This window comes from Coturnix japonica, chromosome 14 (assembly GCF_001577835.2).
Source record: "Coturnix japonica isolate 7356 chromosome 14, Coturnix japonica 2.1, whole genome shotgun sequence".
Taxonomy (NCBI): domain Eukaryota; kingdom Metazoa; phylum Chordata; class Aves; order Galliformes; family Phasianidae; genus Coturnix; species Coturnix japonica.
Genome location: NC_029529.1, coordinates 9,028,823 through 9,054,480, shown reverse-complemented (window position 1 = coordinate 9,054,480; position 25,658 = coordinate 9,028,823). Strand labels below are relative to the sequence as shown.

At 40.2% G+C, this 25,658-nt stretch overlaps 1 long non-coding RNA gene across 2 annotated transcripts in view; it reads right to left on the bottom strand.

Annotated features, from left to right (window-relative positions):
- Nucleotides 1-25,658, bottom strand: part of LOC107320873 — a 36,531-nt gene that overhangs the window by 806 nt on the left and 10,067 nt on the right. Inside the window, exons 2-6 of one of the 2 annotated variants that reach the window (XR_004308976.1) lie at nucleotides 18,734-18,802; nucleotides 17,330-18,409; nucleotides 14,658-14,928; nucleotides 6,710-6,784; nucleotides 4,192-4,275 (exon numbers count right to left, since the gene is read on the bottom strand). This is a non-coding gene — a long non-coding RNA (uncharacterized LOC107320873). The remainder of the gene's footprint in view (nucleotides 1-4,191; nucleotides 4,276-6,709; nucleotides 6,785-14,657; nucleotides 14,929-17,329; nucleotides 18,410-18,733; nucleotides 18,803-25,658) is intronic. The other variant, XR_001558409.2, reaches the window with a different exon arrangement.

Sequence of the window (25,658 nt, the reverse complement as noted above, 5' to 3'; positions counted from 1 at the left end):
CTGGAGTCAAATTAGCAGGTCACACCCAGGTGTATAAGGGTCACAGTACACCCTCAAGACCAGAAAACTCTGCCTGTCAATGTTGACCAACTTGGGCAGTGACTACTATAAACTACAGTAAAATCATTTCATGTTGAAAAGCCTGATTACCATGATTTCTTCAAAAGGCTTTATTGAAAATGAGATTAAGAAAAAAACCCAAACAACCCAACACCAAAACATCATAGTAAAAACACGAAAAAGAGTACATTCATATCCTGACTGATAGCATGCTCCCACAGACTATTGCCATCAGTTGAGATTATGTGCCAATATTTTTAATGAATTATCATTACAAAACATAACTTAAGCAGTCTGGAAAAAAACAGCAACCTAGAAGTGGTGTTCAAGAAAGCTGTGGGAAAGGGGGAAAAAAAATAGAAGAAAGCTGCTGAGCTGAATCGGCATGTGGGCTGAAGCTGGAACAAAAGGATTCTTCAGTTCATGCCAAAAAAACTCATCAGTGCATCTGGTTTTTAAGCTTAACTTTCATAGGTGACTTTTCTTGTCTCTAAACAATCTTGTGGGAATCCACATGGGCTCTACTATGGGTGACTATCAACTTGGGAGACAAGTTTTCTCAGTAGGCAGAGCAATGTTGTACTCCCTAAATTTCTGTCCTGCTCCAGAACCTCCCTGGAGGTATATGACTCTTCGCAGCTTAAATGGTAAGCTTAAATGGCTTTTTCTTCCTCCTTCCTCTACCTTCTCAGTGCTCAAAAGGTCCAGTAGAGAAGTTCATAGTAAGCAAATGAAGGCAAACAGGCACAAAGTGCAGGAAGTCTACATGCAAGTCTTATAGTTTTTCTGACTTTGGCTACTCATTTCAGATGGAAAATAGCACCTGCTAACCTTCTACTGCTTTATGGTAATGACCTGGACAATATTTTTGCAATTGTCAATGTAATGCACAGCCAAATCCCTTTATGCCTTCAGTCAGCATCAAATCATTGATGTAAATCAAACATCCACACAGAACCATAGCCGTCCATCAGCACTGTTTGCTGACTGTAAATGACAGGTTTTCCTGAGAAAATCACTCTTTAGAAATGATCCTGCTCCTAAATATTATATAGGTGACTCCATTACAAGTTTGTGCTTTTCTTAGCAGATATAAGCACAACTTGTTTGTAAAGCTCCAGTTAAGTACTTAAAAAAGCACCACCAATAACAACTTTTTAGAACCTGGATATGTTTGATATCTTGCTAATCCTAAAGCAAATAGATCTAAAGAACTGTGCAAAGAATACAGCATGTATGCTTGCAGAAAGCAAGACAACCTTTTATTCTTCAGCTTGAAAACAAGTTTTTGTATCTGAGGAAAGTACTACTAATAAATCACCAATTTTAGCCTCAAAATATATTCACTTACTTAAAAAAAATAATAAAAAATGAGATTAGATTATTAAAGTAACACAGTTCCCTGGGAGCAGGAACGGTCTTTGTTATTAAAAAGGCATTTACATAAAAAGTTTCCACATTTAGGGGCATTTAATTAACTCAGGAGTAAAAAACATAAAAATTAATATATCCCATACAGAAAAGCTGACAGCAAATTTGTCCTTTACTCCATGGTTTTACTGATTATGGGTTGGTAGCAAATTAGAATTAGATTGGTTCAGCTGGAAGGGTCCTTTGGAGATCATCAAGTCCAACTGCCTGACAGAAAGAGTAAGATATTATTAATGCAGTCACAGCTTAAAAGAAACCATCCCTAAAGGAAGATGCTGAAATGAATTCTTCGTGTAGTAACAAAGGAAGCCAGAAGACTCCCTTACAATGAGTCAAGTCTGCAATAAAGACAAGCCTGACATTTCATAAGCTTTTAAATAAGTATGCTGTAAATATTACAGATTCTATTTCTAACACTTGTAAAGGCTCCAAAACCATTCATCATCACTAAATGAATGTATTAAATTTGGTATGACACAAAGTTGCAAATACAAACGGAGAAAGCATCAACCTGTAAATTATTTCATAATCCATCCACTGCTCAGGCAGTTACATACTTTTCCATCTTAATTAATAGTCAACACATTGTGAAAGGCCTTAAGGAAATATTTTTTCCTAACCAAAGCATAAAGTTAATCCCCGTGTCACGCTACCACATGATAAAATGGTGATCCTTTCAGAAGAAAACATGGAAAGAGTCTGAAAAACAACAGTTTAGCGCTTCTCTCCTTCTCTCAGATGTTTTTTTACTATCAGTCCCACTTCCAAAGGCAGAGGAGAGTAGCACATCTCTCAGCAATAGCCATCAGATTTGTACAAATGCTGCCAGGCTCTCCTTTTATTCACTGCAGTGCTTTCCAAACCTAATCAATTCACAAAGGCTGTAATGAAGTGATTACAGAAATAATAGACAGTGGTGGAAAAGAGGCCTGTGAGAGCCACGGAATGACTGTCTATCCTCCTCACCACAAAGAAACTCAGCCTCTGCTCTGCCTGGGCTCATGGGGATTCAAGAACCAGTCTGGGAAGTGACAGGGACACAAGCTTACATTAGTGTTTGTATACCATATTCTGTCAGGTTTTGAGACTGCAGCATCATGATTTATATGCAAGGTTGTTTAGGTCATAATTAAGATTTCTAAAGTGTACTTGTTGTCATTTATTTTCCTCCTGCTGCTTGATCTGTTGAGCTGGACTCTAGGCATTACGAACACGATTTTTATCATCAAACAACAGGAAAAGTCTGTTCAATAGAATAATTTGATCCGCATTTATTCCTTAAAAACACGAGGAGTTCTGTAGTGATAGGACAGGCTCCTTCTGAGAGAAGTTAAATATGATACATATTTGTTAAGGACTTCCTTGAAATAAAATATGATTTCTTTTTCCTCTTAATTTATAATAATTTAAAATGGCTAAGTTCCTAACTTGTTTTGTCTGCTGAACCACTGAAAGTGATTAGAGCATAAATATATATGACATGCACGTTATTACCAAATACATTCATTAGCAGCAATGCTACCACAGTGAATACCAAATGGAATTAACAGTGACAGAGCAATAAATTAAAATGTTCATACATTTCTTTCTCACGGCTTACAAACTCAGGATTTATTCCTGACCTTTGGTGTGAAACTTGACAATTGCTGGTAAATCATATATAATACTGCTAGTATTCAGTGCCACAACTCAGACCTTTTCACCCTGGAGATGTAACAGATAATTTTCTAAGAATTTATTTGCGGATTAACATTCATTATCATGCACACTTCATGAAGAATTAATGTCAGTAGAAAATAAGCTTATCTCCAGTCAGGACACTTTCCAGTTTATTCTTGCCATCTCTGTGATGATGTGTTTATGTAACACAAGATCACAGCACAGCTGAGGTTGGAGGCACCTCGGGGTCCCTCACTGCCCAAGCAGAGCCATGCAGAGCAGGGCCCAGCCCCACAGGCAGGCGGCTTTGGGAGAGCTCCAAGGAGGAGACCCCACAGCCTCTGGACAGCCTGTGCCAGGGCTCCTGACAGGCAGGGGAACTGCTGTGCTCCAGGCTGTGCCCACTGCCTCTGCTCCTGGCACTGGGCACCGCTGAATGGAGCCCTGGCTGTGCCCCCTTTGCACCTCCCTTCAGGTATTTATCCACATGGATGAGATCCCCCTGAGCCTCCTCCAGGCTCAGAGGGGAATCTATGAGAGATGCTCTGCTTCTCTCAGCCTCTCCACAGGGCAGAGATGCTCTAATCTCTTCATCATCTTTATGGCCCTTCATTGGACTCTCTTGCATGTGTCCAGGTCAAGGTCTCCTTTACAGGGGGACCAGCAGTGGACACATGGCTCCTTGTGCCTCCCCACCAGTTCTGAGCAGAGGGGAAGGACCACCTCTCTCTATCTGCAGGCAATACTTTGCCTATTGCAGTCCAGAATACTGTTAGCCTTCTTTGGAGCAACCTGGTATCAATCAAGACTCTCAAGAACTTTCCATTCAGGTGCCCCTCCCAGCTTGTGCTGATGCTTGGGTTATTTATTTCCCAGGTACAGGACTTTGCAACACTCTTTGCTGCACTTCAGGAGGTTCTTTACAAAGCCCATTTTTCCAGCCTGTCAACATCCCTCTGGATGGCAGCACAACCCACAGGTCTGTCAGACAACCCTCCCAGTTGTGTGTATCTGAGTGAGCTGTATGCTCAAAAAACTCACCACATTCTCCTTTTATGTGAAGTTGAAACAACTGTCTCCTCTGGGCTTTGGGTCCTCAAGCAGGCTTTTCTGAGTTGGAGACACCTGAAGGAGAGGTTTAGAGGTTAGGTAGGAACTTATTTTCAGCTTTTATACGTTTTGTGCATTGTACCTGGCAGAGGGAAAGAAGTCATGCACACCAGTCAGATTGCAGACTTGGTCCACTTCATTTTGTTAGCTGAACTTACTGTCTTGCTCTGAGTCAGTAAGGAATTATTTTTCTAAAAGACAGCAGTTCCAGCCTTTTTCTGATAGAAAATCCACAACTGCAGGTGCTAACCTCTATCTAACAGTTCTGATACTCTGAAAATAGGCTTCCTTCACTTCGTTAGCTGTCATATACCTTATAAGTCCATACAGACCTTGGGGGTAAAAAGCAGAGCGGGAGCTGATTAAGGTTTCCAGTTTTGGGACACAAAAATAAAAATGTTGGCTAATTATAACCATGAGATCATTAGTGAAATACATAGATGTGGGAATTGTTTCACATCAGATAGACACTAAAGAAAATGGAGATTTGGGGGAACACATGCAGTGGGGGAGAGAGAGGGGAAGGGAATGCACAGTGAGACTCAGGAGCTTACACCTCACCTGCAGCAGAGGTGAGCTCTTCATCCTGACAAGAGCCCAACAACATGGCTTCCAGTGCTGCCATTAAGGCTTAAGCCAAGCAGCAACACAAAGTCACCCCAAAGCTCACCTCTCATACAGAGCTCTGCCTCTAATAGCTGCAGGTAGAGAAGCGAGGATGTGTGGCTGTGGGAGACATTTCTCTTCCTCTCTCTTTCTTCTCCTTGCATGTTTTCGTTCTTGTGCTTTCCCACTGTGCTGAATGGAAATCAGATCTCAGTCGTGCCCAGGAAACTCATTCAAATGGTAAACCCCCAGCAGCAGTGTGTGTGGGCAGCATGTAGGCCGACTGATTTGCCTGCCTTCGTGCAGTGCTGTTTGTCCCCTGCCTCCCTCACCTGTTCAGGCATTTGGACTGTATTTAATAGCAGCACTAAAACATCACAGCACTGTGTAGGCCACCTCTTTACCTGGCATTCATATGCCCTTTCTTACCAGAGAGAAATATCCTTCACTTCACAGACACACCTTAATCACATCATCACTATTTTGGCAGCATACACATTGGTGAACAACTGTTTACAAGGATGAAGTATGGGAAGAATAATTTCATCAAAAATGAATGAAATTCTCCTGTACCCGAGTCCTTCAGACAGAACCCCCTACCTGCTGTACTGGTGTTTTCCCTCCTAGTATAAAAAATGGTGGAGGCAGGCAGAACACCATTTGCCACTCAGATTTTATGTACTTGTACACATGGCAATGACCGCTGGCTACTGAGGGTTAATTTGATTCCAACCAGTGCTCCTACCTATTATCTCACAGACTGTGTTGGGTTCAGCTCAAATTCTAAGTACTGTTTTCATTCAGGTTTTCCTTTTTTTTCTTAGCTAGCTGGCACAGCCTTAGGAATAAAACATTTTCAGAGACCCTGAACAACAACCCACCTGTGTTTTGTTTGCTCCTCCATCAGGACTGTGGATACAGATGGAAGGCGATCTGCAGAAATCTCCTGGAAATACTTAATAGCTCTATTTGCCAAAGCCATCCCAAACTTACTCAGGTGATTTTGCATTGATGTTTTTCTTATCTCTCTTGGCTTCGAATGAAATGTCAGCTCATGAGCTACAATGATAGCCTTTCCCTTCAGATTTCATCCCCTCCCTCCCCCTCCAAGTTTTGATCTAGAATATTCCAGTACTCAATAGGAAATTTCTCATGGGAGAACTACAAACACTCGGGATGCCTCTCTAGCACAGTGCCTGCAGCAGGGAACCGCTGCAGCTCTCAGCAGCATTTCCAGGGCTTGCAGAGCAGCTGCAATGGTCCCTCCCGTATTTTGTGTTGCAGAATTGAGCCTGATGATGGCAGAGTCGCTTAGCTCCAGGCTGGCTTACTGTAAAGCCTCACTTAAAGAACTGGTTACAGACAAATTGATAGCACTGATGCCATTTGAGCCCCCCTCTCCTTTACATCAGAGGCTTTCTAATCCACATCAGTATTAAATACACTGAAAAAGAGAGGGAGAAAAAAAAAAAAGGCGAGAGAAAATTAAAAAGTCCTTCAGTTCAATGTTCAATGTCAGTTCAGTCAACCAAGGTTACATTGGTTGCAGCTCAGCTCAAGGGAGCAAAGGTCTCTGAGGGCTGATTGAAAACAGCTCTGGCTGCTCTAATCTCTGTGGGCTGCTAATAAAAGGCAAAATCACTTCTGGGGACACTTCCAGGGCTGGGACAGAAAAACAGTGTTTTTTCCTTCATAGCCTTCACATTCTCAGCGCAGGGAGCGTTCTCCTGTCCCATGTCTTTCCCAGGGGGAGGTTTGTGGGATTTTTGTTTTTTTTTTTCCAATGAATAACATAAATCTATCAGTTGAATAGAAATGTTGGCAAAAGATGATAATACCATACCTTTAAAAGGAGTTTGAAGGTGAGGAACTGCTCGGGAGCTTCCTGCTGACAGTAAGAGCCTTGAGAGCTGGAGTCCTACAGCAGGGGTACAATAAGCAGCAGTCAGTTATGGACATCCAGCTCACTATAATTCCCTTTAGTTAAATCTCATTGCAGTTTTGCCTTGTTCTCCAAAGGCTGCTTCTTATTTTTTTCTTTCTCCTGCATTGTTTCAAGTTTAATTTAATTTCCCTGTTAAGTGACAGCCTTTTGCAGGGCCCAGATGACGAGGGTCACAGCATTTCAAGTAATTGCTTCACAGATTTGCAACCACTTGAACAAAAGAGGCAGATGTAGCCACTGAGATAAATCTCACTGAAATGCCATTGCAGTCCTCTGCCTGCACAGAAACCTGTTTAGCACTGTATAGGGAGTTTGTGAAAAGCTTTGTATGGGGACCTCTCAGGTGTCTTCTTTTTTTACTGCTAATAGTATTGCTAAGTGCTATGGAGAAAACAGATTTATCTCTAGCACTTCTTCTTTATTATGTCCATTTTCCAAATATCACAAGTAAATTACTCAGCAGGAAAAAAATAATAATCCTGTAGTGAAAGGTGATAATCAGAAATCATATGAGGATAAGGAAGGTCTTACAGAGGTGCTGTTGCAAACACAGACCTGAACTGTGATACATGGCTCAGGGGGAAAGAAAAGAATAAACAAGAAAGGAAAAGAGAAAGGAAAAACAGGCATAAATGAGAAGAGAATGGAATGACATAAACTTCTGCTAGCCACAGTGCATGGCAACTGAAGGATCCAAGTTGCACAAACCTCTTCTAACTGCAGAAGGAGTAGATACATTGGGGGCTATTTTAATGTCATTGAGAAAGCTCCTGCAAGGTTTTAGGGTCTCCCCTCTCCAGGGAGGAAAAAGGGGAGGCAAGGTAAGTTAAAACACTCTTGCAAGAGTCTGGTCCTGCTGTGAAGGAGCACTGTCAGGACAATCCAGATGCAGATGGCCACAAGTGTGTCAGCTGGCAGCCAGCTCACCAAGCAGATTTAGCCAGTTACTGGAATCCCTATTTGGATGCTGGATTTGCTGCCTCTGTCTTGTGTGCTGCATGGCCAAGACACATCAGGTCAACCGTGGGCTGAAGGTAGCTGGGAAGGCAGAGAAGGAGGAGAGGCTTTGTCAGCCAGGCAGCCTGGTTGGTCTGCTTTTGGCAGCTCTTCAGTGCTCTTTCTAGGTGAACTGAACACAGCTAAACATCAAAGTAGCTTTAGGAATGAAGCTTCCAATTCTGTTCTGATGGTGTCTTGCATCCAGTTTAGGGTGAATAGTTTAGTATCAGTATGTTCCATATAGAAATCCCAGAGGGTACATGGATTGGTGCCTACATCAAAGACTTGCAGAAGCCAGTGCTGATTTCAGATGCTTCCAGGTTTTGCTTGATGATGAAAGAGGATAAGGAAGAAGGAAGGACTGTAAGACAAATGCCCACGCTGCAAAATCATACCTTTGTTGGCACTGGACTTCACTCTTCTTGCCAAGGTCAATGGTATCAGTTGCCTGTTCGCGTGCTACAACATGCAGTCTATTCCAAGAGGTAAACTGATTAGTCTTTGGCCAGATACATCTTCTGCGGCATTTCTATGGTCTTGATCAGGTGCTCAATGCCAAAAGCAGGAACTGGATAGAGAGAGCCATGGTTTTTTGAGCTAGAATTAGGACCTGGGCCAGGTAGCATATCTAGGTCTGCACTACACAGCACCCATTGGGGCTTGGGATCTCCATCATGTGAAAACAGTTATCTGTGATCCCAGTCTCACTTCCGAGAGGAGCTATTGTCATAGAAATCTATTGCCAGCTTGAGATGCAGCTGAATCTCAACCTATGCATCCTTTCCTAGGCTGTGTACTTGGCTTTCCAGCCCTCACAGATACTAAAGAGCAAATGCAAACATTGCAAGTAAAGGAAGGAGTAAAACAAAGAGTAAATAATAAATTCCCCCTCTCTAAGGAGAAGGGATTCTTTTTTTCACTCTTTAAAAAGGCAGTTCGTTTAAACAATATACAGTTGTAGTCATGAATGACTAGAACCCGTTTTATAGTATATGTTTCCTAGTCAGAAATGAAATTGGCACTGCAATCTCTCCACCCCCAAAATTACTTGGTTTAGTAGCCAGCTGAGTAAGCAAAAAAGCACAAAAGGATTAAGCCAAAGATGCAGCACAAACAGTAGCTGAATCCTCAAGCATTTCAACACACAGCTGAATCAGCAAAACAGATACGCATTCAAATAAAGAATATGATGAAACTGAAAAACAGGCAGCTTAATCAATAAAGTGTTCAGACTCTCCTGGTAAAGCAAAAGCAGCAGCTTAAAAAGTTTTCATTGGCAATGTTAGTGAAGAATCTCCTTGAAGCTGATGAGACAAAGAGCATGCTGCAAGTTTTACAATCAGCCCAGCAGTGCCATGAATGAAGAGGCCAATCCTTACATAGCAGCTTTGGGAGCAATAGGCAGAAAAACTGTTTCTAGCAAAGGCAAAGCAAATGATAGAATCATAGAATATCCCAAGCTGGAAAGGACCCACAGGGATCATCGAGTCTAACTGAGTTAGTAACTTGAACGTGTCAGAAGAACTGCTTCCATGAGAAAAAAATACTCACTCACAGGAGTTAAAACTTTCAGGATCTGTTAAAAAATCATAGTGTGAAAATGAACAGAATAAGCACTGCCTCCTAACGCCTGATGGGCATTAGAGCTGTGGTTCAGATGTAATAAAGTATATAATTTCAAGCACATGAATAATCCCCTTTTTAAGAGGATTTACATTTCACCTGTGTTTCGGTGCTTCAATGGGCTGATGATATTATAGCAGGAAACAGATTAAATGACTGCTATCATTTCACTGTATGTATTTATTTGGCTTTGATGTTTAAAAGTCTGTGCTTTTCATTGCATTTATCCAGCTAAACTCTTATTTTTTCTGCATTTCTGATTGGGGGTGAGTGCTTACTTTCAGCAGGACCAAAAGAGCAGAACATTATTAACATTTTACAGTACTGCATCTTGCCTCTATTCTGCATAAACAATGTTGGAATGTGAGATAATATGCACTTTATGCCCAAGACCATATCCCCATCCTTTCTGAAATCAGATCTATTAATTTTCCTCTTTCTGTAAACTTCAGACTGGCCATTAAATATATTCTCTATGTGACTTTCTCAACTGACAGGAATTTGGCCAGTGTGTGTGTATTATGCATAAAATCCACAGCAAGATAGATGCCTAAAACTGCAGTATAACAAATAAACATCGAGCAAACTTTGTTTAGTCACCGAGCCAATTTTTATACCTTTGTTGACTGACTGATGTTTTTAAAGTATCACTGACTCTTTTTATAATGTCTACCCTTGTTATTTAACAAATATTTGACACCCTAATCCAATGTTTAAATATCCTCTGTTGTAATTCAGTGCTAATGGCAACGCTGAGATGACAGAACTATTAAGCTGGATACAGAATTGTCAAATTTTAAGGCAGTAAAATACTCACCTGTGACATGCAGCATATGGCAGCAATCTGAGAAAATCATCAGCAGAGTTAAGAATAAACAGAAGCTGCACTTCCCCGGAAATATAGTCTGACATGCAAACAGGGATAATCTTGNTCTGTGATTTGAGTCAATAGATTATAAAATCAGAGGTATGCAGTGCCTTCAAATAATAACTTACAGTGTAGCTCTTAATGCTGAGCTCATTAAACAAGCTGCTTTTTCTACATATTCTATAGAGTTTGTTAAAATAGTACCAGCTGATTGTGCTTCAAATATTTCTATTTTCATGTTGTTATCCAATTCTAATTTTTTTCATTGTCTCTCTCATACATAAGCAACAATGATTTGCAGTGTTAAAAACGACAGCATTTTCAGAAACATTATGGAAGTTGTACAGAAACAGTTGCTCTCTCTCAGCAAATAAGTCATCAGGAGCTGCATCATATTTCCCAGCTTGTGATGTGTGTGCATCATAGTTATCTATTCTGGTGATCCCCTGGGGTTAGAAAGGCTCCATAAGGCGACAGGCTAACAATAAGCATCTTAAATATATCATCAGATTTTCTGTTATTACTTAAATCCATTTCATTCCTCATCTTGCATACAGGTCAGAGACGGGGTCCCAGTATATCACATATAAAAAATCAGTGTCGCTGTCTGTCTGGGAAATACCATTATCATCATCTAACCTGGCTGCTCCTCAAGAAGATGATGGGTTATTTTCAGCAGTTCATTCAGTCACTTTTAAGAAGACAGGATTTACAGTTTCATTATCTGACATTTCATTTAACATCAAATTTCAGGACTCATCATAGCAATACACGTTATCTGAGAGTTATGTAGTTTTCTACACAGAGTCAAAGCAAAGAAGGATTTGGAAGAATTTACCAGAAAGCTGATTATATAGTTTCTTGCCAAGAAGAATCACAAGAGCAACCAGGGAGCAGATGCTCATTCCAGCTGAGACTCCCAGTGCTCTGCTAAGGGCTTCCTCCCTGCCTCATCCAACTGTGCTGGCTCTGAGCAGACCTAGCAAATCCTGTTGGCCAACGACTATGTGATGAAGGCAGCAGATCTATTCTGGTGCCTTTATTCTATATTTTAGATGCAGTCTAATCATGCAGTATTCCTTTTTGCATTCCTTATTATTGCAGTGAATGCTGCAAGATGGATATAGATATGCACAATGCACTGCTCTCTACTCGAGGGAAGACATTTCACTATTGTTTAATCCAATATAAATTGGACCCACTTCAATATCAATTAATTATTTAACTGGAGACTCTTCAACATGAGAAAGAAATATTCTGCCTCCCATTACGCACTTATTAGCAAACAGATTAGAAATGTGATCTTCCTAGAGACAACTGTGCACATTGGTGCTGCTGAAAGACTGCAAGTATGACCAAAGAAAGAGTCCTTTGAGCAGAAGGTTCCCAAAGGACCAAGAAGCAAAGAAACAAAATTACTGTTGCTTCCCCAGGTGCTGAGCAGTACCCAGGCATCAGAGTACTGGTGCTCTTTCTGATGCAGGAAGGGAGCAGTGGGGTTCAAAGCTATGTAACCAAGGGAAGGGAGGGCTGTGCTGGTGCTGGGACCTGCTGCCTTTCTCTGCTTTCTATGCAGGGAATGTTATTCACACATATGTTATAGATTTTACCACTGCTCAGGGAGCCTAAGACCATCTTAAAGAGAGTGGATATCACTGTTCCACCAATTTAAAGTTATTTTTGATTGCCACAGTGGTATGAAAGAGTTTAAGTGTAAATAAAGTGTGGTAGTAATTTGATCTCGCATCCATAGGGGGCCTGATTCACTTCTCATTTAAGATCAGTTTTACTTTCACATAACTCCATTAGTTTCAGCGTTTATTCTTGCATGAGTGACAGCAGAATTATGCCTACCATAATCATAATCATACATTAAGTGAAAAAATCCAACTTGACTGATGTCTAAGTATTAGCCACAAATACTAGAAGCCAAAGGAGAATCTCAATGATAGTAGCCCAACAAGTCTGCCCTTACTCTTCAGATCCTTCCACATCCAAGACAGACATGCCTCTGAGTTACAGAGGGAAGAACAAACAGAAAGTCAAGGAAAAGCAGTTAAGACAGTCTGGCTTCCCTCGAATTTGGGGTTCAAATAAAGCTAGATTTAAAGAAACCACTTGGCCTTGTTCAAAAGGAGAGGGAATAAAGTCATCACTGAGAAGACACTGGTAAGGCAAGGCACTAAAAAGGCACAGCTTTTCAAGTGATGAAACACTGATAGGCAGTGCTTCACTCTTCTCTGGTTGATGCTCATGAAGAAAGCTCAGGAAGGGATGAAGTTTCAGAGAAACCTCTCCAGGCTCTGATACGATCTATGACATCAAACGCCCATGGCCAGGAATAAGAGAGAAGGCCACAGACAACAAGAGGCTACTGCTCCTGGGAACAAGAGGGAACTGGGAATTGTGGTGTTTCACCCAAGGCAAGGTTTTGATGTCTCTTCACAGACCACAGCTTTGTAAATACCAGCTTAAGTCCAACCAGCAGAAGCAGCAATCTCTTATTATTCACTAACTGTCCCTATTACATGCAATTTTGGAAAGCAGATAAATATGGAAAAAGTTGACTGATATCATACAAGTAACCTTGCACAACCGGATCATGCAATGCCAGCTATTTTTCTCACTTTTACTTCTGAAACAGCTGTGCCACCACCATGGTATGTCTGATCCTGTACACATCTGAACCATGCTGTCTGACAAGGTTCCCAGCAGTCTTTATGTCTAACAGTGATCAATGCTTTCAAAAGCCTGACGTGCTAAACACTAGATAAAAGGGATGGAAGCATGGTCTGATTCTAGTTTTGAGAATTTGATATGTGGGAGTGATAATTATTCTGTTTCCAGTGGTATCAAAAAAAAAAGCAGGGAAAAGAGGAAGACATGAATGGAGGAAAGAGGCAAGATGAGGAGACAAGATGGGAAATAGCCTGTCTGAACAGAGAGCACAGACTGGAAATGTTGGAAAGGATTATGTTGCAGTGGTGCTCCCTGATGTCTTGATAAATAAGAGATGTTTCTGTGATGACTGCAGAATCCCAGTGACTAACCTCACAGGAATAACCGAATCCTTCTTCCCTCTGCCTATCTTAGCAATTCATTCCAGCTCCCATTTATATTCCTTCTAAGTGCAATCACTGGACTTCCTTGAAGTGTTACAAATTACCTGGCACTTCTTAAATCAATCCATTAGGATATTAGCATTTTCCCTGCCAAGTCAGTAACAGGCACTGCACTGCCTAGCCATCTTGGTGAAATTTGCCTAATAAATGCCGTGTAGCACTTACAGCTATTTCAAAATTTGTCATCATCTTTTTATAACAAAAACCAACTGTTTCTCTAAAATTTGGTTTTTAATTAAACATCAATTTTTTGATAGTCAAGGCAGGGGGTTGAAGGCAGAACATTCTCTTTCATTTTTCATCATTTTCATTTTAGTCACTTTCCCCATTTTAATCACAATCAGAAAGTGTTAAGATTTCTAAAATCAAACATAATGAAAAAATATTACTGGAAAACACATTTGATTACAAACATGGAAAATCCCTGTAGCTGTTCTATGGATTTTTAGGTCTATGTTAAACATCAGAATGTATACTGACATTTAAATTTGCACTTCTTTTTTTCTTTGCATCCTAATGTATTTTCCTCTCATATTCACAATCTTTTTATATGCATATACAGAGAGATACTTATATGTGAAGAGATGCATCTGAGCATGAGGAACCATTTCAGAAAGATTAGAGAAGCACAACTATATTCTAAGAGTCCTTCCAACATCTCAATGTTTCAGTTTTTGGTTTTCCTGTTCTTTCCTGCCCTTCCTACCTCATCTTTTGTTTCTGACAGCAGTAACAAAAACAGAGTAATTCTTTAATCACATGCAGCTATTTTTAATGTTTCATTAATATTTACCAACTGTAGCTGATAAATATTAATAAAAAAATAATAAAAAGTAGTTTCAGCCATCAGATTTGTCAAGATTGCTCCATATATCTCAATTGGCAGGCATTCATTTCTCCAGTGTGCTGTTCAGTTGGTTACCAAAAGGGAAAAGCCTTTATGATGCCCATGACAGATTCAGAATAGTAAAATTATCAGTCTTTGAAACCAAATACATGCAAAATGCCACAATAACTAGGAGAACAAAGGCTCATTTTTGTTTAGATAAGGGATTTCAATTTTTGCTTTTAGACAACATTGCATGAAGTAACTGGGTCAGAGCTATGCTAAAACCGCGCTTCGTGTATCTGGTGTGTGCACTACATAACAGCTCTGTTTAGTAGATGAGATTTGACCTGAATTAAATATGAAGCTCAAAAATACAGTAAACCAATATTGAGAGATCTCACTTACCATTAGTCAAAGCTTCCATGCTATGTGTGCGGCCATCTCCTCCTCCTTGCTCCATTCAGCACTACTTATGGCACTCCATGCCCTGCGGTGGTGGCAAAGCCTTGACCCTGGAGGTGGTGGACTGTGGCTCCTTCACTGTGAACAGGAATGGTGTTTTTTCCTCTCAGGAATCACAAAGAATCATAAAGGTTGGAAAAGACCACCAAGATCTTCCATTTCCACCATCAAGCCATCCACACTATGCCCACCAAGACTTTCAGTGCTATGAAATCTAAATGCAAAAGCACAGGGAAATGAAAACAGTGAGTCTCAGCATTAGCTTCATTTCTACAAGACTCGTATCTACCATCCTCTCCTGCACTGTATTAATAACATCTAAGCAGGAATCGCTACAGCATGGGCTGAGTAGCCCTGTAGCACCGATATAACCCAGAGAGAATACATAAAGGAAAATAAAAAATCCTTTAGATGTTAATTTGGAAATCTTTAGCAAAAAATTCAAAATGTTCACCTATATATGGAGATCTGAAAACAAAACACAACAACACAATAAATGTGTGTAAATAGTTGATGTCATTAGTTACAGTATATTCTATAGTAGGATGTTACATGGTTCCTAGGTTTGGCAGTTGCAATAAAACTTGTTTGTGCATTTTAAGTGGTTCATTTCCATGCAGCTCCTTACAAGGTGGCACCTTCCCAGCCTCTCTCATTAATCTACTGCTTCAGTTCCAGATAGTGAAAGGGAAACTCTGCAAATGAGACTGAGGATGCTCTTTGTAATTAATACCCCTGTGTAAGAGGATAAACTATTTCAACTTTTAACTATTAATCTGGATTTTCTGCAACTCTCTTCTATTGCTTTTTAAACTTTGTCTGCATTTTAAGGATATTCCAGAGATGTGCAAATCATGAACCAGGTAGATGAATGCTCTGACTGCTTCCATTAATGTGTATCTACTATGCAAAAGCAGTAACCGTGAGAGGAGCTTTGCTGGCTCAGCAGGAGGGGATGTGCATCAGAATGCCTTTGGATTCGAGGCATATGCAAACATCTCTACTTTAATCAAGACAAAGCACGTGCATAAAATTGGCATTGGTGCCAACCAGGCTTCTTACATGCCATCTTTATTTTGTGTTTGGCCACACTACCCAAGCTATCGCAATGGCCTCCAATTTGCTTTTTGAAAATCACAGAGATCTCTACGCATGCACTGTGGACACAAATCTGCTTTATGTAAGAAGAAAATGGCAGTAGTGGCATTCTCACTTTTAATGCATCACCTCCAAAATAAGGAAATAACACAAGTTGCTAATGTCTGTATAAATGATATATGGGTACATGTTATATAATGCATAAGCATTTTAGAAGTACTTTCTTCCCCCATTTTGAGGGAGGCTGACAGTTTTGCTTGTAATTCAGGCAAGTTTAAGGTTTCTTCTTTAACATGAGGAGTAGGAATCTGGAGCTGAGAGGAGGTAAAAACGTTCTTCATGTTCTGTTTTAAGACATTTCTGAATTAGTCCCCACTGTGGTTTTTCAGGATTGGTTTCCTGCTTTGTTGACTACAAGTACATGCAAGTCTGCCAATTAATCTTCTGAGTCCTAATCTACCATTTGCCCCAAAGGACACTAATAAAATATTTGGGAAGTCCCCCTTGGGGACTTCTTATTTAACTATTTAATCTATGGGTATCTCCTTTCAGTGGCAGGACAGAAGAGTTATAAGACTGATGGGTTGTTTAGACTTAAAAGACAAAAAATAGCCTCAAACAAACAAATCAGACAAAAAAGAAAAGAAAAAAACCAACCAAAATAACAATTTCCACCAGAGTTTAGTTTCCAGGAAACAGAGCAAACTCCAGGAAAGAAGAACTCTGACATAAGCCAAGAGGTTCCCTGTCATAATCAAACACAAGATATTTTACTAAATGCACAAGTGCTGAGATGATCATAAAATCCTGCAGTCCGCTCTAGCTATAAATGTAATTCATTTTCTTATATAAGATTTATCTGTGGCATCACCCTAGAAAAATACGTCACTTTCAAATTAGCCAGGTTCAGCACCAGAATTTAATATTCTCATCCACAGTATCAGTGTGATTCTCAACATGTAGGAGTGCTCCAGAAATTCCTATATCAGTGCCTGAGTGACAAAAATGATGAACACTTATATATAGATTTTTCAACAGGATATACCACATGGCTTCATGAAGGAAACATGTAGTTATCTCCATTTAATACTGGAGGAAAAGGAGGCCCAGAAAAATGCAGTGAATTTTTAATGGTTACCCCATCCCACGAGAGCTACTAACAGCCTCCACTGTATGTCTGGTGGATTTCAGTCTCAGAAGAACATTCTTTAAAATCTCAGTATCATAAGAACAGTCGTTGCCCAGTGGTGGAAAAAGACACCATAAAAGCACAGTAAAATTATGGAATCATAAAGGCTGGAAAAGACTATGAACATCCAGTCCAACCACCAAACCATTCCCATTGTGTCCACTAACCCACGTCCCTCAGTGCCACGTCTACACTTCTCTTGAACACCTCCAGGGACAGTGACTCCTCCAGTTCCCTGGGCAGCCTGTAGCAATACTTCATTGCTCTGAGAAGAAATTTTTCCCAATATCCAACCTGAACCTCCCCAAGGGCAATTTAAGGCCATTACCTCTTATCCTTGAAAGGCCAGTGCAGCTTTCTCATACTATTTTTGCCAAGAAAATCAGCCGTCTACTGTCTCAGTCCTTAAATCACATGCTACTTGTTCCCAGCTCAGATATCTTCCAGGATGTTCAATTCAAACAAAGCTGGCTTGCTGCTCCATTGTGTGAGGCACATTTACTTTCCAGCCTCTGTTCTTAAGCTTCCTTCTTTGAAAGTGAAATTTATTACCAAGACACACCGAGGTTTACCATTCTTCTTGCGTAATCATTCTGCTCTAAGATGAGTGGTTAGAACACTGGACACTTCGAGGGTTTCTCTGCCTTATACTGTAAGTCAAATGGAAAGAGAGCAGATCTCTATTGTACATTCTGATAGCTGAAATTAAAAGCTAGCATCTTTCTTTGGTAGAAGTTGGCAGCTCCCCACATCTGTTTACTCACATCCTGCTCAATGTTGGTGTAACTGAGATGAGTTGACCAGCATAAGGGAGAGAAGTTCCCAAAGCAGGGAAGAATAAACTGTAATAAAGCAGAATGGGGTCTCCAGCTGGGAAGCTGTGTATGTGAAAGACAGGGAAAGAGAGACATACAACAAAACAGCAATTTATCCACAATAAAAATATGTTAAAAACATCAATTAGAGCTTGTCATTACAGAACTGCTGTATCAGGTATATTTCAGGCAACTAATGATTATTAAAAACCTCCTTATTGAGTTAAGTTACATTTCATTATAATGTTCTCACCTATTGGGCTTTTAATTAGCACACAATAAATTATCCATTTAAATAGCAATTACTTTCTCTAGTCAAGTGCATTAGAAGCACTTATTTATGGACTCTTAATTATAGTAGAAGCAAGGAACTCAACAGAACTACAGCACGTGCACGCATACGTGCATCATGACTGCTGCTAAAGTAGTTGCAATGACAGGAGGTCAGTCAGCAAAATTCAAAGCAAGACTGAAGTTCCCCAGAAGATCGATAGCTCCAAGAGCCTTTTTGGTGGCATGCTGTGTCATGGAGCTCTGCTAAGCCAACATTTCGCTCTTGTATTCATAGCATTGTCATCCTCTTCTGCAACCCTCTGCAATAAAGAATCATAGAATGGCCTGGGTTGAGAAGAACCTCAAAGATCATCTAGTTTCAACCTCCCTGCCATAGGCAGGGTTGCCAACCACCAGACCAGGCTGCCCAGAGCCAAAGAACCTCCACTCTTTTGAAACTAAACTAAGCTCAGTAAACAACCTGTTTATATATACCCTACATTACCTACGTACTAATATTCCATATAAACTGCACATAGAGTAGCAAGTGCACATCATGTCTCTTCCTTTTATCTAACACTCTCCCGGCTTCCCATGAGCTGTCATTTCCCAATAGCTGGTAACAGATGTGGATCCATACTCACATATGCCTGCAGGAAGCATGGGTGAAAAAGCAGATGGTGTTAGCTGTGTCCAGAACTTCCTTTCACCCCCTAGATAGGAACATCTTATCTTAGTTGTCTGTCCACAAAGTTGTAAAATTTGATCAAACTGAAACAGCCCTCAGGAACAAATGCAAAGTACAAAAGGATACAATTGCAAAGTGACATATAAACAGTGAACAAATAGATTCAGATGTAAACAATTTGATAAAGGAAAGGATTTGGAGATCTATAAAAATAAACAGCCCCAGAACAGGCTGCAGACATAATTAAATCAGTGAAATGAAATATCAAATGCTGGCAGCCCACAGACACTTTGATGATAATAATAGTAAAGACTCGGTGGATGAAAAGCAAGAGAGAAAATTGGTCTATTAAAAATAATGGTGAACAGAATGAGGATCGTGTAATGGGAAGAAGGGCATGTTACACAATAATTTCACAATTCTGCCATTATGTGAAAGGGAGAGAGAAATTCTAAAGCAGTCATTTCTTCTGCATCAGTTAATGGTGAAGCACCAGCCTTGGGAACTTCAGCACCTCTAGACATTAAGCTGGGCTCAGCCAGGCTCTGAATTTGGCACAGCTGCTTCATTCACTCTCAGAGAGGTAAATGAATTTGAAACAGCTGAGGAATTGGAACGATATATAAAAATACAAAATGTGGACCACGTACAACAGTTCATCTATGGAACAAGCAGATCTGCTTCCTCACAGTTCATGAGCATTTTTCCCAACCAGGGAACAAGCATGAATTCAAGTATAAATTTTATTCCCACGATAGTTATAGTGAGATTATATATAAATGTGTAAAACACAGGTTAGGGGTAGGAACAGTGCATTTCCCAGCAGGGCAGATTTATTCCTTCTAAAGATCAGAAAGTTCAAAATTATCAAGTTTGCCTGAAATTGCTCTGAGTGAAGTACACAAATGGAAATATCAATGTGTGGAAGATACAGACCTTAGGAAATCAGTGGTTGATGGACAGCGCTGATAAAGGAGTCAGGCTGTCTTACTTCAGCAGCCCACAATATGTAACCTTGGAACAGTCTGGCTGCCACTTCCTGTTGTTGATCATATTTCTCCTATTCTCGTACTCTTAGCAGCTGCTTAACACCCTGCCCCAACTTCAGCAGCAGACAGGGAGACCACAAACAGGGCAGGACAGAAGGGCTTCTACCTCTGCCCTTTCCATGGCTCGGCACACATATACCACTCTTACATCCAGCACAATACACAGCGTAAAATCACAATGCACAAACACCTTCCTAAATTGATAAGTAACGTACATCGTTTAACCTGATACTTTGTTTTATTCACCTAATCTGCCTTTTAGGAATTGCTTTGTGTCTGATAACGCAGAAGATAAACACAGAAAAGAATCTAGTTCCTCTGCTAACACACTCAAAAGGCCACAAGATATCATCAGAAGCGAATCTTGTTGTTAAGAGGGGTGGATGGAGATGAATAACTCAGATTGCCATTGTTCAGCTGCAGGAAAAAAGCAAATGGCAAGTTCCAACTTCTGCATCCCTGCTCATTTCTGCTCCTCTTGTTACTTCATCCTCCCACTCACTGCCATTGGTATGTAAATCATGGCATCTCGTCTGACATCTGCAAGGGAAATGTCAGCCAGCCTGAACTGCTGTTGTTCCCCTGGACTCAGTGGAGACACGCTGATTGGCACTCACTTAGGATCTCTTCTGTGCTTACTGCCTGTGCAGAACCTCTCATAATGGGGCACGGTGCTTTGATCTTTGGTTAGGAACACATCAAAATATTAAAAAATCTGAGTAAAGTTATGCATATCGTGGGATGTTTGAACTCAGCAACAAGACAAAACATCTGCTTATTGAAGAATGGAGGAGCTCTGTGCTAAGCAGCTGTTTAATTATCCAGCACTCTGTGCTGTAACAATTTACACACCGTGCTTATAAATCTGGAATCAGCTCAGGGAGATGGGTTTCTGTTAGGAACTAAGGAATAAAACTACCACGGACATGTCTTGAATTGTCAGCTTTAACACACACAAATCCAGAGAACATCAACATTTTCTCCCTACCTTCCAAGTAAGACACTCATCCCGAGAGCTCAAACATAAAGCATTTTTTCCTCAAGCTAGTCCAACCAAAACAGCATCATCTTTGGGATGCAAACTTCCAAGGAATGTATTTAGCATAACATAATGAAGGCTATGGCATTAAACAATCACTCTCAAAGTTCATAAAAGTAATTGCACCAGGTCTGATGCTTCTGAACTGACGATAAGAAGGATTGAAGAAGCCTATCTTTAAAACGCTCTCAGAAGTTTTTAATTAGTCTTTTGATTATTGATAAATGATCCACTGAATTTCCAAGAAGAAACAAATAATAGAAATCATAGTATTTTTCCTCGTTTTTTGAAATACCTTCTTGAATTTCAGTGATAGTAAATAGTAAATAAGTGGAAATTTTCTACTGAATTCCTGTCTACACAGCATTCTTTATGGAGCTGCTGCAAATGCAAAATAGGTACCTCCCGTGCTTTAAAATACGACATGTGGTCAGTTAGAAAAGGTCAGAAACAACTGATGAAATAATTTTGTTGGCTGTCGTCATTCAGCAAATCCAAAATATCAAATATCAAAATAGAGGTCTGCAGCTCTACGGAAAAAGGCTCATTTTGGCAGTGCAGCTACACAGACAGACAGCTCGGGTTCAGTTCCAGGGAACATTCCTTGGCACCATTTAACTTATTAGTAGAGACAGTCTCTGAGTCCCAGAACCATACAAGTCTGGTTTCCCAGGTTATTCATGAACACTTAGAGGCCACCATCCATCCTGTACTTGACACGAGGTAGTTGAAAACTGTCCTGTGGGATAAACCATGTAGGAAGCTGAAACACAGCTGCTTTTAGTTTTTGTAAAGTCATATTTGCTTCCTGAAATGAAGCAGCAGTCCATCAGAAAACCTACCGCAGCTCTTTGCAGACTTCTTGGCCTGTATAAATTGAGACACTTTATGATCAGAACTGGGTTTACAAAGCTAAGCCAGACTGCAGACCCTGACTGCTACATCAAGATGCTGACTGAGATGGGGGCTCAAACTTCTAGAGTCTGGCCAGAGAAGCTGACATTTATCTCACCATACCAGCTTGAAGACCATGGAACACATTGCCAGTCTTGGCTGGACCAACCCACCACATCCACCATATAGCTGGAATTGGTGCCTTCTGACTTCCACCTGTTCAGATCTAGACTGCATAGGCAACATTTTTCCTAGCGGTGATGCCACTGTAACAGCTGTTAAACAGTGGGTCAAATCTGCTTGTGCAGAATTTTCTGTGCACAGCATGCAGACTCCTGTTCAAAATAGGCAAAATACACAGCTAATGGTGGTGACTGCATTGAAAAAAGTGTTTCGTAGCTGAAAATGTGTTCTATTGGTGTTATTGCACTCTTTGCATCCATTGTAGCTTCCACAGATAGAAAGAGGCATTTCTTTCAGAGCAACCTATGTATTTATCAGAAGTTTTGCAAAAGGATCATATTCCCTGCTCTGTCTGTTCCCTTGAGGAAATGTACTCATTAGTTCGATTTCCAGCTTTTTTTGTTGTTTGTTTTAACAGGCAACAAATGACAATTATTGTTTACTTTGAAGAGTGATCTTTAGCATGAATAATTGCCCCAAAAGAAACATCTGCTTCGCAGATGAGTTGTGACAGCAGACAATATGCTCCTGTATTTTGCATTCATACTTGAGTGGCAAAAGCTGGAATAGGAACCGAGCGTCCAGCATCACGGTTGCTGTCCTGAGAGGCCAAGATTACTTCTCAAGAGTGTTTTTGACTTCTGAGAGCATTTTGTAGCATTTTCTGATGTTTAAGTTTGAAAAGCCTTGATGCAATTTCTTTGTGCCTCACAGAATGCCTGCATATGACAGCTACCAGACATTTCCTGGCATTCTGGGGGTGCCTGGCCCCCCGACAAGCTGCATGAGAAGCTGGTAATCTTGGACATTAACGTTGGGATTTTGTCTCTGGCTCTATTACATAGCTTATATCCAACTCATGAAACAGGTTTCTTCCAGTACTTAAAAGAGCCTGGCTAGCAGCCCATCAGCCCAGCTTGTTATGGCTTCTATCTCTGCATCAAGTGGATTTGTAAGCCATGCTGGATCACAGCCAAAATACACCATCTAAACTCATCTGAACTACAAACTTTAGGTCTTTTAGCATCCACAGCTGACGTTTGACAGTGCAGTAGAGTCAGGCACTGTTTTCAGATCTGAACTCCCATTACTGCAGTTAATGGTACACAACACTCATTGAAAAGTGAAAAAATGCAAAATAAAAGCAACAACAACAACCAACAAGAAAAATCCATCAGGTGTGCTGATTTACAAACTCTTATGAAGAAAGAAAAAAGCTTTTTCTTTTGATGTTCTCAGTGACTAGGCCAGGTAGTAGCTACACATTCAAGACACATACAGAGAACAATCTCTCATGAAAAGTGATGTGGAAGACAGATCGCCTGGAGGCAGAATGATCTCCATCAATGGTGATCTTTGAATATGGGCTAGACAAACGGCTGTCAGGACTAGAGCAGATATTCTGCTTGGAAGAGGAGGAAGACTGGGTGACCCATTGAGAGCCTGAAATTTTGAACTTATCTTCTCAAGGGGCACTGGGTAGACAAGTTCACATTGGAAATCTGCAGGAAACTCCTCATCTTTTCTTGCCTTTTGCTTTACCACAGATCTGTTGCTCATCCTTGAAAGCCTTTGCTGTCTGATGACTGAATAGCCAAAGAAGAGTTGTATCACCTAGCACAGAAATGAGATTTTATCCCTAGGCCCTCAGGTAACCCACCAGCCTCCCACAGTCCTGGTACCCTTCAGTCTTCATTCTGTTCCCTGAAAGAGGCCTGGCATGCAACCACAGTCACCAATTTCAATACAAAATTTCAATTTACATATATATACATACATACATATATATATACACATGTATATACATATATATGTATGTATACATTGAAGGGAAAATATGGAAGAGGGGAGAGCAAGGGGGAGAGAAAGAGAGAACAGATGGCACCTATCATATGCTCTTTTCTTTCCATTCATCTTCTTCTTCCACAAGAGAAAGATGGATATTTTAGCTTTAATATAAAAGTTGAACAAGGCAAGCCTGAGAGGAGTATTTTAGGCCACATTTATGCAATTGTAAAGTCCTAACTATGAGTACAATACATTTCTTATAAAGTTATTTTCCTTGAAATCTTCCAGCACTTCAAATACAACTGTCAGTAGCTGTAGGACATCCCCAGGACTGAGCAGAGCAGGAAACAGCGAGCCCTACGGTCTGTGTTGAGAATGTGAGATCTGGGAAGTCCTCAGCTCTCACTGGAATTTGAATGATAGTTTCTAACACAATCTGCTTCTCCAGCAAATGCTCAATATTTTTTCATGTTGTTTTAGTGCTCTGTAGTTTTCCCTTCAGTTCTACTGATACTTAGAAGTTGCTACATCTACAACGTATTACTGAAGAAAAATAGCTACATTTGAAAGTAGAAAATAAAAGTGAAGGCAAACAGTGTACACGTGAACATTCGTATCCTTTAACAACAGATAAAAAATGTGCACAATGAAGTATTCTCCAATAATGGAGTGCACATTTTTTGGCTGCATTTCAATTATTTTTGTATGAGACACCAGGAAATCTGAATAATGCAATACAAGGCATTGCAAAGTTATCTGAAATACACACGAGCCAATTAGAAAGCATCTGAACATACAGATAAGAAAATGTTTTCTTTTTAGTGCTCCTCATGATTCATAGAAGTCCATTATCAATACAAAGCTGCCATTAATTAGGTATTGCAGTGCGCTTGTGGCGTCGTTAGAAGGTACCTCAGGGAGCTGGCTATTCTTTCTTAAGGTATAAAAATGGCCCCTCTCTGCAAACAAGCAGCACATGAACACCACAAAAACCATTTGCAATCACAGCACTACTCATCTTTACAAGATTTGGATATTCCAGTGCTAAAATCTTGAATTATCTGAATCTTTGATATTCAAGACACACTGTAGGAACAGATTCATTGTCTTACATAGCTGCTATAACTCTAGAGGCAATAAGGTCCTTAGTAACTGAATTATTTCCCTACACATTGAGAGAAAGATTTCAGAAACTGGTGCATAGACCAACTTGCACTGCTCCCTTTAAAACTAAGTGAGTCTTCTATTTATTCTCTGAGAAATGGATCAGAAAAAAAACAGTTTAGTTCCATGGCAAATATCTCTGTTCATCTTCTTACCTCTACAAGTTCACTGTCCTGGTTGTATGTTTCTTGTATTTTGTTAAGGTTATTTTGCATAAGTTCTAACAAGTCATTTAGTGGAAGAAGTACACATTCAAAATAGAATTGAAACTACACTGAAAATTTTCAGCATCTGGAACTATACATAGGAGTTCTGCACATAGATGAAGTATTCCTAACTGATGTTTTCCTGACAACAAAGATCTGGTCTGAGACGCAGAGAAATCACTGGAAATTTTCCTACCATCTTCTGCAAGACTCAGATCTGGCCCTGTAGGGACTTCATTATCCACCGTGTCTTATCGCATTTTGATCACAAGAGAAAGAAAAGAAAAATCTGAGCTGATTGGAACATGTTTGTTTAAATATGTACATTTGTATCCATATGTTCTTTTTAAAAACCTTATGTTCTTCACTTTTATGTGTAACAGGAACTTAACTTCAATTTTTCTACTCGCTTTGATGAAATCTAAGTTGGAAGACCGCTGAGAATTAGGCTTCCTACAGGAATATTTGCAATTGTACAAGATCACTGAATCACAGAATGGCTTGGTTTGGAAGAGAGCTTAAATATCACCTACTTATAACCCTCCTGCAGGGATGAAG